We start from the raw sequence: 17,037 nt of genomic DNA on the forward strand, positions 1-17,037 counted from the left end.
AAGGTTCGGTTCTATAGTGTGTTATGTCCAGAACTCAGAGATCTGTTTTTATTTGATAAAGGAAATAGATGATTGTTGCTTTGAATTTTTAAGGGAAGCCAGTTATCTTATAAAGTTGAATATATTAATATTAATTTCAGTTGTTTCTTTTGTGGATGATATTTATTAAGGCAAACCACTGTTGTTGGTTATCATGGAATGGATTTAGAGTCTTTTTGCTGTCGAGGCTTTTCTTGCTCTCAGGGTAGCACTGGCCAATTGTTACGTCCTTAAAACCTTGAGGATCTTCGTGAATAAAACAACAGTACGCGTGTCTTAGAGAGGGAGATGCTATGACCCTGTGGTTTCCTGTTGTCGCACAGACGTATGTGGCTGGCAGTTGTAATTAAGGTGGTTTGCATTACTTTTAAGGAAACACGATGGAGGGGAAAGCCTGAAAAAAAAAATCCTTTGGAACTTTGTTGTTTTAAATTTAAACAAAGAAAATAATTGACATGGAGTGTTATCCTGCAGGTCTACATCTCAGTCACTCTCCTGTGCTTCTAATTTCCAGAATTTAATTCAGAGACTCAAGTCCTGAGGAGAAGGTAGAGTTGCTGGTTCTTTTGTGCACAGGGTTTTATTAGAGTTTATTCATTTCCAGAGTCAGCTGTCTCATGTCTGTCTGCATCTGGGATACTCTTGCAGGGTATGAAACAGAGGCTTCTGACACTTCCTCGTGTATTTTCTAACTGAACAAAATGAATCCTAATGGACTGTTCTGTGATAATCAGAAGAGTGTAATCCACTGGGATTTTCTCTACTTTTATCATAAATAGTGTCTTGACTGGAGGTTATGTTTAATAGGGTCTCACTGGTACATGACAAGGCATTGTTTACACTGTACCTTCCAGTGTAAAATCCTGAGTATTCTGGAAAAATAAGATCTTCATTTTTTAAACTTATGATTATGGATAGATTATATTACTAACTATAATTTTTCAAAAAAGTTCATATCCCTGTCTCTGTTTTGGTTTTGTCCAATCAATTACGTCATAGCTGAAAATTTGAGCAAATTTACTGCTTACAGGGAAGTTTGTGTAGGCATGGTTAGATTTTTTTTTTAAGAGAAATATGGTTTTGTACATCAGCTCCTACACTCATTAACTTATTTGCAGCAATGGTGGTAGTAACTGAATGTTCTCTCAAGGTATGATTACATTTATCTATGAAATCTTATAACTCTTTGGGTCCTTGCACAATCTTAGGTAAGGGTTCTAAGGAGAAGGTAATGGGAGCAGAAAGAGGAAGGAATAATATCTGAGTCCACAGTATCTGACTTCTCATGAGGGAAAAGTGATAGGTGGTTCCCTTCCATTATAAATTATCAATATGTGTTGGCCTTCCAGAAAAGGAGGTTCCTCACTGATACGTAGAAGTAGTTTCAACATCACTGGTAGCAATTCACACAAATTGAGGGGTTATTTCTAAAAGTATATGATAGAATTTAGGGAAGATAGTTCATTCACAGTGGCTGATGGAGTTCTCCAGTAAGCAGGCTCCCAAATGTGAGGCGCTGGTCCACAAAGCAGTCCCTCAGGAGCCTTGTCACAGTCTATCAGTAAGTGGCTGTGATTTTTAGAGCACAAATAATGGTTGGATATTTATTGAGCCTGTTTCTGCTTCCTGAAGGTCTTGGTTAGTAATGAAAAATGTGAACAAGTCACGTGCAAAGAAACAAAGATTTTGCAAACAGTGTCCATTGACAGCAGTGAGTACAACACAGTTTAAGGTGGAATTCAGTTTCCAGGTTAGTTTTTCTCTTTCAGGTGAGTCATTGTTGATTCTGAGATGCAAAAAAGAATAGTGATAGAATTAATAAAAAGTACTGTTCTGTGGGAATCTAAATGGATTTTAAATATTGAGGTGAGTTTCCTATATTTTTAGACAGTTCATTATATAAAAAGTCTGAAGTTAATACAGAAAATATTTCCAGTTTGAGATGTGTGCTTTGTTTTTTATAAGAATCCAAGTAGCCAACCTCTAGAACTAAGAAAGCTTCCTTTCCACTGTGACTTGAGTGTTGAGGCCATTTGTGGGCAGTTTCCTTGAAAATATGTTTACATGATGGAGTATTTCTCTTTGAAGTCAGTGCTGAGGACCTGAGGCTGTGAATTTAGGTGTGGAAATGGGAAAGAATCATGTCAAGTGGGATGAAAGAGGAGTTGGCTGAAATTGTAGCTTTTGGAGGTGAAAGATTTGAAAATTCTGTTTTTTTCCTACATAGTTCAGTCTAATGTGTCTAATTAAGTTGCTTAATTATTTAGGAAATGTTTGGAAATTTTTTCAGGCTGAGACATGGTAGTTGTTGCTCTTGTATCTTAATGGCAAATAGGGTCTTTAGGAACCTAAATATGGTTTGTTTCACCTTCGTGGTTTTATAGGTAGAGGGCTTCATCGTGTGATGATACACATATTCTACAGATGATCCAAATATACTGTTATGGTCACACAACAATGTGAATGTACTTAGTGCCACTGAATTGAACACTCAGAAATGGTTCAGGTGGTAAATTGTATGAAAGATCACCTTCAGGGTGAATCATGAGCACTGAGATACTGTCTCTTGAGTGGGTGGGTCGGAGCTTGGATCTTCCGTGTGAAACGCAGGGTGATTCATCTTCCCCCTGCTGCTCCGTGTCCCATGTGTCCATACATGTCTACAAGTAGCCACCGCCACGTGATGCATCAGCTGTGCCTTCCACAGGGGAGACCATGGGTCCTGAGTGTGTGTCCCAGACAGGCTGCCTTTGACCAGTGAAGGGTCTGGTCTTGGTCCTTGGACCAGGGGTCCCCAACCTTCAGGATCTGATGCCTGAGATGACCTGAGGCAGAGCTGATGAAATAACTATAGAAATAAAGTACACAATAAACATAATGCACTTGAATCATCCCCAAACCATTCCCCACCCCTCCCCCGATCCGTGGAAAAATTGTCTTCCACAAAACCAGTCCCTGGTGCCAAAAAGACTGGGGACAGTTGCCTTAGATGGTCTGACTCTGTATCAGTTTGTCCATGCTGTTCCTTTGGCCTCTTCATGCCATTTGGGAAAAATCAAACTTAGGCAGGAGTGAGCTTAATAAATTGTTTTGCTGGGGTGACACAGTGGGCTGGGGTTCTGCCCCTGAGCTTGATGATCTCACAGCATTTACACCCCACCCCCCGACCCCCCACCTATCATGACATAGCCTGCTCAGCTAGCAGAAATGACTGGAAGTTATGAGAATGACTGATTTTGTGGTAAAGCAGCAATGGTGCTTAACTGTGCAGAGTTTCATAATAACAACTAAGTAGTTAAGTGTCCAGTGGATTAAGCACATGGCAGTATTTGATGTTTGAGATGAATTTATAGCTCCACAGGGAATACAGAATGATTGTGAACCAAGTTGTGTATAAGAACTGAGTGGAAAGATTTTGAGTACTTTACACATATTCTGTGGCACTGGTCTTTGTGTTAGCCAACCTGTGGTGTGATATCCGTGAAGACTCAGTGTGACTCTCACCTTGGGTTCCTCCCAGTGATGTGCCGTCTGGTGCTTAACTGCCAGCCTCCCATGCCCGGGGTAAGGGCAGCAGGAAGCCTGGCCCATGTTTGGGGTGCATACGCCACACCTGGGTACTGGACGTAGGTTGAGGAGGGACCCGATCGTCCCCAGGCCCCAGGAGCTGGTGAGCCTGGCTCCAGTGTGCTCCTGGCTCTTACCCTCACTCCTGTGTCTGACTCTTGAGGGGTTAATTCAGGATGCGGCCAGCAGGTGCTCCTCCATGCCCTCAGGGCTGGTTATCCCCTTGTGTGTGTTGGCAAAATAAAATGTGGGGTTAAAATAAGCACCTTTGTAATGGGTGCTTAATGTTAAGAAGCCTCCATAGGCCGAGTAAGCACTCTTGCATTTTTATTAGGATGCTGAACCTGTGTGCTTCATCAGGCAGGGTTTGGATGCCTGTGGGCACTGGACCCAATTACATGGTGTCGAATTGCAAGCAGGGCTGTTGACATGTGGACAGCTGCTGGGAAGTTTGCATATTGAGGTCAAAGGCAAAGGGGATGTAACGGTGGAAACAGTGGAAATGTTTGCTCTGCTGCTGCTGCTGCTGCTAAGTCACTTCAGTCGTGTCCAACTCTGTGCCACCCCTCCCCCGTCCCTGGGATTCTCCAGGCAAGAACAGTGGAGTGGGTTACCATTTCCTTCTCCAATGCATGAAAAGTGAAAAGTGAAAGGGAAGTTGCTGAGTCATGTCCGACTCTTCGCGACCCCATGGACTGCAGCCCACCAGGCTCCTCCGTCCATGGGATTTTCCAGGCAAGAGTACTGGAGTGGGGTGCCATCGCCTTCTCTGAACATTTGCTCTGGGTAGTCCTAAACCCCCTAAGTTTCTTTTGAGCTGAAGGTTATAAAAAGCCTTTAATGTCACGATGGACAAGTGGAGGGAAATCAGTGAGTGAGCTGCCCTTCCTGCCACAGACATGCCTGAGAGCTTGTCCCCAATGGCGGGTCCAGTGAGAGTCTGGCAGTGAGTGTGTCTGTGAAGACAAAACCCTGCTTCGTTCTCTTCCACTTGACTTGCGCGGTTCTCAGCTCTGTGTAGACAGTGCTGTCTGCAATGTGAACGATGGTTGTTACACCTTGTGCTTTTGCTGTATCTAGTTTGTAAGGCTTTCTCACATTCCTTCTGGCAAGTCCTCCAGCTTCCTCGTGAGATGGGAGGCAGTGCCCCCGCCTGCAGATCAGAGCAGTGACGAGCCCTGGCACTGTGTGTCAGCGTCCCTGCCACACGGTTGCTGAGGATCTCGCCGAGACCCAGATGCGGATTTTCGCTGAGTCAGTTTGTGATTCCATTATGACCTTTAGTAAGTCTTTAAGCTTCCCAGTGTCTCCTTCCTGGGAAACACGGTGAAAGCACAGAACAGTGAGGACCCTGATGCAGGGTCTTGGGGTGGGGTGGGGGGAAGCTACCCGCAGGGCCCCTGGAGCTTCAGGGCACAAGGTGGGTGAGCACATCAGGTGGGTCTGTTGCTGGAAAGATGTTCAGTGAAGTGCAGCAGTTACTTACCTGGGAGGCCTCGTGTTTCGAAATGCCAGGTGAATGGTCTTTTAACTTACTAGGTTAAACATAAGATGTCTTGTCTTTAGAAGACCAAATCCTTCAAGTGAGTTTCCTTTATCCAGAGACTGAAATTATTTATAATACCTTTTTTTCTTTCCAAAAAGAACGGCAATTGTGGGAACGGGGTGCCAGATGATGTGATTCATAAACCAAGAATAACTCAGGCGGGGCTGGGAGGGGCTGGGGGAGGAGGCGGTGTCTCAGCCCTGATGGTGCTCTTCCTCCAGCCTGAGCCTTGATGACCAGCCACCCCGATCCACCGACAGGAGACGGAAACAGTCCTGTGCTTGAAGGGCTTTACTTTGCTCACTGAAAATGACTTCATGAGAAAACTGGTCATGCTTGTTAACTGCTGCCAGAGTGCAAGGCTGTGAGTCCATAGTTTTGTCGGGTACCAGAATTGTCCTACACCACGTGGCTCATCTTAAACCTCAGGGCTGTCACAGCCTGGTGGCATCTTGGTGCCACGTGGAAAGGTCAGTGCTGTGGGAGGCCAGGACCCGGATTCGGCCCCTGCTTGCCCGGAGCAGGTGATTCTGTGCAGGGCAGACCTCGGACCCTGGTGATGCCTTCCTCAGGTCAGTGGTCTCTGCGGGGTTGGAGTGGAGGCAGAAGGCCCTTGGCTTGAGTCTGAATGTCCTGCAGCAGCGCCTGTGCTGAAGGTCTCCTGGGGGAACCTGACAGCTGGCGTCGGGCTCAGTGGTGCCCAGCTCGTGGGGCAGGCTGGGCCGTGGGCTGTCTATCCCTAGGTGCTCTGTGGGTCTGAGACCGCTGCTTTAGGTGGACGGTCAGCTCTGTCTGCAGGACTCCCAGGGCTCACACTGAGGGCGGGGAAGAGCACCCCACTGCTGCCATACCCCCCAGGACCTCGTGTGGGGCCCCGTGCCCTGTACAGCAAGGCTGCTTCCCAAGAAGACCTTCCCCAAACCTCCGTTCTTTTTCTTTATCATCATCCCAGGATGGTACCTACAAGGCACGCATTTCTGTTGTGCAGTAAGTTGGTCAGTGTGGATAAAACTACCAAGTTAATTGACGGTGTGACCGTTTCCTGACTTCTAGGGACAAAATCTTGGTCAGTGTTGAGTCTGAAGCCATGGAGAACATGCATAGCTAAGGGCGAGGTGAGGATGTGTCTAAAACCTCACTAAATTCTCTCAAAATCTAAGCTCTTCTGGACCTTGAATCTCAGTCTCCTCTGAATTCTCTCAGTATTCTATGTGCACACGTGTTTGTGGGATGTTCAGAAATGTCAGACTTAAGACTCCTGATTTAAAAGTCATTTGGTTGTCAGTTCAGTTCAGTTCAGTTCAGTCACTCAGTCGTGTCCGACTGTTTGTGACCCCATGAATCACAGCACACCAGGCCTCCCTGTCAATCAACAACTTCCAGAGTTCACTCAAACTCATGTCCATCGAGTTGGTGATGCCATTCCAGCCATCTCATCCTCTGTCGTCCCCTCCTCCTCCTGCCCCCAATCCCTCCCAGCATCAAGGTCTTTTCCAATGAGTCAACTCTTCGCATGAGGTGGCCAAAGTATTGGAGTTTCAGCTTCAGCATCAGTCCTTCCAATGAACACCCAGGACTGGTCTCCTTTAGAATGGACTGGTTGGATCTCCTTGCAGTCCAAGGGACTCTCAAGAGTCTTCTCCAACACCACGGTTCAAAAGCATCAATTCTTCGGTGCTCAGCTTTCTTCACAGTCCAATTCTCACATCCATACATGACCACTGGAAAAGCCATAGCCTTGACTAGATGGACCTTTGTTGACAAAGTAATGTCTCTGCTTTTGAATATGTTATCTAGGTTGGTCATAACTTTCTTTCCAAGGAGTACGCGTCTTTTAATTTCATGGCTTAAGTCACCATCTGCAGTGATTTTGGTCCCCAGATGGGACCAGATGCCCAAAAAATAAAGTATGACACTGTTTCCACTGTTTGCCCATCTATTTCCCATGAAGTGATGGGACCAGATGCCATCTTTGTTTTCTGAATGTTGAGCTTTAAGCCAACATTTTCACCCTCCTTTTTCACTTGCATCAAGAGGCTTTTTAGTTCCTCTTCACTTTCTGCCGTAAAGTGGTGTCATCTGCATATCTGAGGTTATTGATATTTCTCCCGGCAATCTTGATTCCAGCTTATGCTTCTTCCAGCCCAGCGTTTCTCATGATGTCCTCTGCATATAAGTTAAATAAGCAGGGTGACGATATACAGCCTTGACGTACTCCTTTTCCTATTTGGAACCAGTCTGTTGTTCCATGTCCAGTTCTAACTGTTGCTTCCTGGCCTGCAAATAGGTTTCTCAAGAGACAGGTCAGGTGGTCTGGTATTCCCATCTCTTTCAGAATTTTCCACAGTTTATTGTGATCCACATAGTCAAAGGCTTTGGCATAGTCAATAAAGCAGAAATATATGTTTTTCTGGAACTCTCTTGCTTTTTCCATGACACAGCAGATGTTGGCAATTTGATCTCTGGTTCCTCTGCCTTTTCTAAAACCAGCTTGAACATCAGGAAGTTCATGGTTCACGTATTGCTGAAGCCTGGCTTGGAGAATTTTGAGCATTACTTTACTAGCGTGTGAGATGAGTGCAATTGTGTGGGAGTTTGAGCATTCTTTTGCATTGCCTTTCTTTGGGATTGGAAGGAAAACTGACCTTTTCCAGTCCTGTGGCCACTGCTGAGTTTTCCAAATTTGCTGGCATATTGAGTGCAGCACTTTCACAGCATCATCTTTCAGGATTTGAAACAGCTCCACTGGAATTCCATCACTTCCACTAGCTTTGTTCGTAGTGATGCTTTCTAAGGCCCACTTGACTTCACATTCCAGGATGTCTGGCTCTAGGTGAGTGATCACTCCATCGTGATTATCTGGGTCATGATGATCTTTTTTGTACAGTTCTTCTGTGTATTCTTGCCACCTCTTCTTAATATCTTCTGCTTCTGTTACTGTTGGTTGTCAGGGTCCCTTAAAATTCTGAGCATTGGTCATTTCTCGTCAGCCTTCACTAGGAATTAGGGTCTGTGGAGTTGGTTCAGTCGCTCAGTCGTGTCCAACTCTTTGCGACCCCATGAATTGCAGCACACCAGGCCTCCCTGTCCATCACCAGCTCCCAGAGTTCACTCAGACTCACGTCTGTCGAGTCAGTGATGCCATCCAGCCATCTCATCCTCTGTCGTCCCCTTCTCCTCCTGCCCCCAATCCCTCCCAGCATCAGAGTCTTTTCCAATGAGTCAACTCTTCACGTGAGGTGGCCAAAGTACTGGAGTTTCAGCTTCAGCATCATTCCTTCCAAAGAAATCCCAGGGCTGATCTCCTTCAGAATGGACTGGTTGGATCTCCTTGCAGTCCAAGGGACTGGAGTGGGCTTTTATACCTTCCCTATTTAATTAGATTCTGTGGCTTGGGTGTCACGTGATCCCTTGTGAAAGATGGTAAGATGACTTCTCTGCTCAGAGCTGCCAGCTAGATGCCACTTTAGATGAGAAGTCTGCTCTGTTCTTTGACCTGTGACCTGCTGACTGCTTCTGGGGTGTCATGGTGCCTGTATTCCCAGAGGAGGTGCTGCTCAGGAAGGGAGGACTCCAAGTTCCTGGTGTGCGAGGGGCTCCAGAAGTTACTCCAGCCTCACAGAAGTGCTTGTTTTGAGGTTAAAGGCAGCTTTAGTATTTGCCAAAAACAACATTTTAAAATAATGACAGAAAAAAATAAAATAATGTCAGGAAATCATTTTATTGTAAAAATACTCAGTATTAAAGTTTAAAGCTTTTAAGAAATATGAGTTTTTTTCATCTTGGGTAAAAACAATCAGATTTTAAAAATAAGTAAAAAATATTTCTGAGTTCCTCCTGAATGCACAGATGCAGGCTTGCGTGTGTGCGTGCATGTCCGAGGCGCTCTCATCACCTGCAGCCACAGGCCGTATGCAGGTGGAGTGGGCTTAGTGTGTATTTGTGCATGTCTGAGGCGCTCTCATCACCTGCAGCCACAGGCCGTATGCAGGTGGAGTGGGCTTAGTGTGTATTTGTGCATGTCCGAGGCGCTCTCATCACCTGCAGCCACAGGCCGTATGCAGGTGGAGTGGGTTTAGCGTGTATTTTAGTTCCCTCACTTTAAAGTTTGATGGAAGCCCCAGGTGAAGACAGTGATCGATGTTTTCATTGAGAGTTTGCTTATTTAGCAGTGCAATTTCACTGCTAAGCAGGCATTTGTGGGACACGTAAATGGAGCTGCGAGCACTTGATTTATAGCACGGTACTCCTGGCACAAGCTGCAGTTAATATGCAAGGGTGTTGAGGACTCAAACACAGCCAGTGAGAGAGAAAGAAGGGCTGCTTCCTGAGGCTGGGCTGCTGTGGGCCCTGCTGCGCCTCCGTGAGTCCTGGGGGCTGGTGGCGCCGGGTGGTCCTGTGTGTGCATCCGGCGGGGACTGCTGGGGTGATGCGTGGAGAGCCCGACGCCAGGACAGACTCGCCACACAACCCCCACCCCCCAGGAGCCTCCCGTTTATTTCTCGTTCGTGTCCACCCCCAATGGAATGAAAACTTCCCACTTTACACCCAGTTCCTCACATTGATGCTCATGTTTAGAGTGTTTCATAAGACGGACATGGTGGTGACTTGAATGCATCTTCATAAAGGTGTTTGTTGGTAGGATTCCCTGGGATCAGGACCACCTCTTACTGCTTCAGTGCCCCCAGCACAAATACTCAGTGGACACTGATAAAAGTGATTTTAAATTGAGCTGAATTGAATGTATGCCTTTATTGGTGACTGGTGTCCTGTCACTGGAGAAGTAGCGTAGGAGAAAAGCATAAGCAGCTAAGGGGAGAGGTTGCAGAGAGTAGTTTTACAACCAAAATTAAACACACAAAGCCGAAGGTCTGAGGCTTGTTAGACACACATCTGAGTAGTGTAGCTGCTGTGTGTAAGTGATTCCAGGGTCATTCGAGCAAATGTTCCCTTCCAGAGGGATGACCCATCAGTTCCTGGAATAGACCAGTGACGCTGTGGACCGTGCAGAGAGTTCTGTATAATGAAGTCACAGCATCAGGCCTGCCTTGAGGATGACCTGAGGAATGGATAGCAGTGCATGCACGTAAGAAGGGTCCCCCAGGCCGGCGGCCCTGGTGCTCAGTTAGGGCGATGTGTTTAAGTGTCCCACTGGGTCCAGGTCAGCTGACACTCACAGCTCGTGGAGTGGTGAGCGTGGGCTCTCTCAACTGTGGGTAGGAAGACAGAAGGACGCTGTCTGTGGATGGTGGGCCAGGAGCCAGCAACCAGGTGGCCTCAGGGATGGATGCAGAGACAGCTCTGAGGCACCTCTGGGTTTTCCACGTGAAGGACAAGAAACCCTGGCTGCAGTCCAAAAGTCTACAAGCAATAAATGCTGGAGAGGGTGTGGAGAAAAGGGAACCCTCTTACACTGTTGCTGGGAATGCAAACTAGTACAGCCATTGTGGAGAACAGTGTGGAGATTCCTGAAAAAACTGGAAATAGAACTTCCTTATCACCCAGCAATCCCACTGCTGGGCATACACACCGAGGAAACCAGAATTGAAAGAGACACATGTACCCCAATGTTCATCGCAGCACTGTTTATAATAGCCAGGACATGGAAGCAACCTAGATGTCCATCAGCAGATGAATGGATAAGAAAGCTGTGGTACATATACACAACGGAGTATTACTCAGCCATTAAAAAGAATACATTTGAATCAGTTCTAATGAGGTGGATGAAACTGGAGCTGATTATACAGAGTGAAGTAAGCCAGAAAGAAAAATATAGTATACTGATACAGCATACTAATGCATATGTATGGAACTTAGAAAGATGGTAATGATAACCCTGTGTGCGAGACAGCAAAAGAGACACATGTATAGAACAGTCTTTGTGACTCTGTGGGAGAGGGCGAGGGTGAGACGATTTGCGAGCATGGCATTGAAACATATATAATATCATATAAGAAACGAATCATCAGTCCAGGTTTGATGCATGATACAGGATGCCTGGGGCTGGTGCACTGGGATGACCCAGAGGGATGGTATGGGGAGGGAGGTGGGAGGGAGGTTCAGGATTGGGAACACGTGTACACCCATGGCAGATTCATGTTGATGTATGGCAAAACCATACAATATTGTAATTAGCCTCCAATTAAAATAAATTTAAATTAAAAAAAAAGAAACCCTGTGGTCTCCGTCTGAAGGTGTGGCCACCGGGGTTCCCCAGTGACAGAACAAGAGGGTGTGTGTGTGTGTATAAATGCATGTATCTTTATATAGAAAGACTTAGATTTATTGTGGGGAACTTCGGCTCATGTGATTGTGGGGGCTGACACAGCCCATGGTCTGCAGCCTCATGACCCAGGAGAGTCTGTGTCGCAATTCAAGTTTAAAGGTAGGGAAACCCACATCCCAATTTGAAGTCAGCAGGCAGAGAAGTCTCCCTTGAAGCCTTTGTGTTCCATCCAGGCCTTTGGCTGATTGGGGGGCCCCCCACCCACCCCAGGAGGGTTGATCTGCTTTACTTAGCTCACGAGTTCAGATGACAGCCTCACCCAGGTTGCATGTGGTACATACATGTGCTGTGGGTTGCACAGTGTGTGTGTGTGTGTGTGTGTGTGTAGGTGGTACAAACATGCTGTGTGCACATGTATATGCATGGTAGATGTATGTGTGTGGTGTGTGCGTGTGCATGGTGCAAACGTGTGTGGTGCTCACATGCCATATGCTGCATGGCACGTGTGTGTGCGTTGGTGCATGTGTGTTCACGGTAGGTGCATGTGTGCGTTGGTGCATGTGTGTTCACGGTAGGTGCGTGTGTGTGTGTTGGTGCATGTGTGTTCACGGTAGATGCGTGTGTGCGTTGGTGCATGTGTGTTCACGGTAGGTGCGTGTGTGGTGTGAACGTGCTGCATGCTGCATGGCACGTGTGTGTGTGTTGGTGCATGTGTGTTCACGGTAGGTGTGTGTGTGTGCGTTGGTGCATGTGTGTTCACGGTAGGTGCGTGTGTGTGGTGCACACGTGCTGCATGCTGCGCAGCGTGTGTGCGGTGTTGATGGGTGTGCACAGTCTCCACATGGGTGACAGAACATTTTGAGCCCGAGTCTGCAAGGCACCCCAGTGACCGACTGCTCCCTCCTCCTCCTGTTCCAGGTGAGGAGGCTGAGCCTGCTCAGGTGTCTCTTAGCCGGAGCAAGGCTGCCTGTGGCCTGTGGGTCTGAGGTGGCCCTACCCGAGGACGTGCCATCAGTCTCTGGCTCTGTTCCCAGATGCCTGGCCTCCCGGGGGCCAGCAGCAGCACTTCACAACACCGAGGGTTCTGTATGCGCTTCCCATTCGTGTCACTGAGGCGTCCTTCCATGCTGCCATTTTTATTATCCCAACTTTAAAGGTGAAATGGAGACTCTGAGAATTTAAGTAAATGTCAAAACAGTAATAAAATAAGTAGCAAAATTCAAACATTAAGCTTGGTCTTCAGGCTCTAAGTCCCCTGGTCTTTCCAAGGCTCTCACAAACTTCATTTAAATTCCAAGCATTCTTACTGCTTTAATGCAGCCAAAGGCATTTTTAATTTTAAAGAGGAAGCTGATGATTCCCTTATACTCCTGGCTTTTCTTTTACTGGCTTTGAGGGGCCTGGCGAGTGCGCTGCTCAGACTCATGCACACACCAGTGATGCGCTGGGCGGCCCCTTACAGAATGACGGCCCGGGTCCCTCGGGCAGAGCCTGTGTCTGTCGTGGGCACCAGGCTCCCTGGCAGGCCTGGGTCTGCAGCGCCCTCTTGGCCATTGCTGCTCCTCCACAGGCTGACTTACAAGGTCTCTGAACGTGACTTTCTCAGGCCGGGCTCCTTCGCTTCTGCCCTGTGTTCGCTCTTCCTTGGCCTCCAAGGTTCAGGACTGTTGCACCCACTGCTGTTTCCTTCCCGTCTTCTCCCTGCAGCCCCTGCAGAGAAATGAGCCAAGGGCCTGGGGTGCCCCCCTCAAGAGGGCCCTTCTCCCTGAAATCCCGAGGCCAAGTGGGATGCAAGTGGGGCAGACCTGGGCTTCACCCCAGGTGCCCTCAGAGCCAGGATCCCGACCCGCCTGGCCCGGCACCCTGCCATCCAGGCATCTCATGTGGCACCGAGGAAGCAGGTGGCCTGGCTGGCAGCAGCCAAGATCCTCCCAGCCCTGGCCAGGCCCGCAGCCCTCTTCCTGTGTGCTCACCTTCCTGTGGACCCCAGGTATCTGCTCTGTCTCCTCTGCCCTCGCTGACCTCCCTTCTCACCTGTGCCTCAGCTCAGACTCCTTACACTCACACTCCTTAGCATCCCTTGGGCTCTCTTGGGGAAGCATCCAGGACCGTCTCAGGTGGAAGCCAGCATGTGAGCGCTCCCGCACATGTGTTCATCTTGCTTCAGGAGCAGATTGTGTCCTGGCCCCCAGCGCCCTGAGTTCTCTGCAAATGTGGGGAGCCTCGGATCTCCAGGGAATTTAAAAACCATCACAAGGTGGCTACTTTCTGCTCCCCCCACTCATGAGTGTTTCCAGGAGGCAGAGGGGAGGTGGGGGCCTCCTTTGAGACTCCTGTGGAGACCTTGCTTCCTGGCTAAGTCTCCACAGACCCAGGGAACTGATACAACCCAAATACCTGCAGTCTGGAGGCAGTTGCACACAGCCCTGCTCCCTCAAGAGGCAGGTCCCGGTGACCCTGGTCCAGGGGGTCCGTGCAGCTCAGAGGCTCAGTTCCTCCCTCTCCACGTGTCCTGCACTCGCGTGTCTGTCTGGCTGCAGGACTCCCCTTCTTTCACTACCCCATCCCGGTGAGACCCATTCTGTGGTCTTCCTTGGGGATTCCGCCCTGCCGTCCTTCAACCCACGCCCTGGAGCAGTCTGCACACTGCAGTCAGCACCGTTCCCAGAGGGGTTTCTGGGAGCAACACTCCCTTCCTGTCACACAGCACACTGGAGACTGACCTGCACGTCCCTGTTCTGACAGTGGAAGGGCCGTCCTTGTGGCCAGGGTCGCTTTCTATCGTAGTTTACACTCAGGCGCATCTCCCGCCCACGTATGGCTCTGGGCTGCGTGCAGGCATCTCCACAGCCTGGGGCCACAGGAGGCTTCTGTCCCTGCACAGGCGTGGCTCTGCCCCAGGGTCTCCTCCGTCAGCATGGACACCTGCTGGGCGTCCATGGGCCTTCACCTCTGGGCCTTTGCGCATGGTTCCTCCACGACCTAGATCACCTCTGTCTGCCTGGCCCTCTCCTCCTCATCTGAGACTCAGATCCTTGTCCTCTGAACCTTTTTCTGCAGAGCATCCTCTGGTCGTGTGATGGGTATCCCCCATCACACCAGAGCTGTCACCTCACATGCCTGGTACACACGGTGACAAGCAGAAAGCAGCCGTGACGGTCAGCAGGGAGGATGGCTCCGCTGGCTCCTCTCTTTAGGAAGGTGAGAGGCCATGTGGCCTAGAGCTGTGCTGGTAGTACTTCTGCAAACACTGTAAAAGAAGGTACCAGGATTTTCACGTGAGACTCAGGAGTCTTAGGCTTCGACCCAATGCAGACACATCATGTGGCCTTGTTTGAGTGAAATGCACAGTGAAATCATGACACAAAGGCAGGCCAATCCATTCCTTCATCACATGGAAAACCCATGTCACCATGGAAGGAAAATAACGGAGTTCTGAGATGTGAAAACAGAACCTGATCCTAGCCCCTAGTGCACTGCATCCTGTCTGCAATGGGACAGTGACCTGGTGATGCTGCTACATGTACCACACCCTGACCTTGACAGGATGGTGCCCTGGTGATGCTGCTGAACACGGGGAGAGGGGCACAGATGCTCAGGGCACCAGCACAAGACAGTGCCGCCAGCAGTCCCACGGGAGATCAACAGCGCCCTGGGGGCTAGATCCAAACTGCCTTGTCCCCCGTGAGGGACCTTGGGACCCGCAGCCTAGTCCTTGCCCTCGCTCTGGACTCAAGCCTCCTGGGTCACTGAGTCACAGCAGCCTCCTTAGTTTCATGATGGAGGCTCCCAGCTGCCTGCCCCGTCCCTGGACGCTTCTTTGTGGTCCAAGTCACCAGACACAGCCTGACCTGCCTCATGGCCTGTCTCTAAGGGGTCCCCTGGTGGGGAGTCAGAGCCCCCAAGGGCTTGTCATCTGAGGTATCAGCACTGGCCCAGTGTGGCTCTGGCCAGTGGGCTACATCCTCAGGGCTGAGGCCATGCTGTATAATTAGGGACCACCCAGCAGGGGCACCCCAAACGACACACCAGTGCCCTGGAAACCGAGTCTGCTGTGTAAGGTACCCCAGCTTGACCATCAGATTCACAGGCCCCTTGTGGTCTTCCTCCTGGTCAGTAATCACCCGCTCCTGTCCCTGGGTTCAGGGGGCTGCCTGCAGCGGTCAGTTCCAGATGGTATCCTTGTCTGTCACACCAGTTCACCCTCTGCTCAAGTTGGACAGCATCTGGGCTGGGCAGCCTGGAAGCTGCAGGAGCTGGGTCAGCCCCACTGTCCGTGGTCAGCGCTGCCAGGCGCAGGCACTTTGAACTTGGGCACTGGCATTTGCTTCGAAAGGTGGTGTGGGGAGTTTCTTCATTTATCTTTTGGGGGAAGGTGGAGGGAAGACTTCAGGTGGGGCTTTGAAAACATGTCCATTAATGCCCCTCACTCCCCCACCCCCCTGTGTCTTTTGATCCTGGCGTTTTGGTTTTTCTCCTTTATTTTGTAAGCCAGTATGTCCCATTCAGTAATCATAGCTTTACAGTCTTGCACAGCTATTCCTTATTCTCATGCAGATCTTCATGAGAAAGGAATGGTTACAGTGGAGCATTTTGAGGTGCATTTTGACAAAGTAAATTTTCACATAATGTGACCAGACAGGTGCATCCTGTTCAGGAGGGGTCAATGTGAAATCGTGAATTTTTGCAGAAGTTTAAAATAGCTTCACACAACCTGAGCCTTTTCCTGCAGTTATTTACCAGGAGCAGCCTAACACAGCCTGCCTGGGAACAGGGCATTTAATCATCCGCTGCCCCGCAAGTGCTTGGTGGCTTGCAAGCCAGCTGTCAGGGGGCAAGGAGGGTCACAGCCCTGCTTGCCCACCCAGCCTGGCTGTCCATTTTGCAGGAATCGTGCATTAGGCAGTTGTTTCTTAACCAGGATCATACAGCTAACCTTCAGCCTGGTTTCTGGTGGTCAGAGAACATTCCTGTGGGCAGATGGATGCAGGTGACCCAGCCAGCCAGCACCCACAGAGTTTTCATAGCCTACAGTTCACAGAGCAGCGTCCTGAACCTGCTGCTCCCTGGGTCTGAGTCTCAGCTTTTCTTGGGAGGCAGCCAGGCTGAGATGTGGCCTGACACTCTTGCCCACACCCACTGACCAGCAGGCTGGCCTCAGCCCTTCTCTCTGTCCATCTGCAGGTCTGAGTCACTCACTTAGAGGCTGGGAAGTCATCAGCCCGAAGGGGCAGACATCAGATTCAAGACAGCTCATTAGCAAACTAAAAACTGCTTTTGAAAACTCCAGAAAACCTCCAAGAGTGTGTCCCCTTGGAGAGTGCTTTTCTTCCTGTTGCATGTCTCTTCCACAAGCTCTGATAGAAAAAAATAATAGCAGCCATCACCAGTTATGGAAATTTGTTCTATTTCTAATATTCAAAGAGCTTAAATTCCAATCTGCCACCAGTGGTGAAAAGCTAGAAGCTGTGGCTCACCAATATTTTTTTCTTTTTGCAGCTTCTTTGATTGAGATGAGCCCTCTAGCATTGGTGAAATGGCAGCCATGCATTTGCATCAGTTTTCATTCTCATTCTGATGCCATAGCCACAGAGTGCAGCCTCCCCCTCTCCCTCTGTCTTCTCATTGCACAGTCACCAAAATCCCCAGTGCTGAGCTC

The sequence above is a fragment of the Ovis canadensis genome, chromosome 26 (genome assembly GCF_042477335.2).
Source record: "Ovis canadensis isolate MfBH-ARS-UI-01 breed Bighorn chromosome 26, ARS-UI_OviCan_v2, whole genome shotgun sequence".
In the NCBI taxonomy this organism is placed as follows: Eukaryota; Metazoa; Chordata; class Mammalia; order Artiodactyla; family Bovidae; genus Ovis; species Ovis canadensis.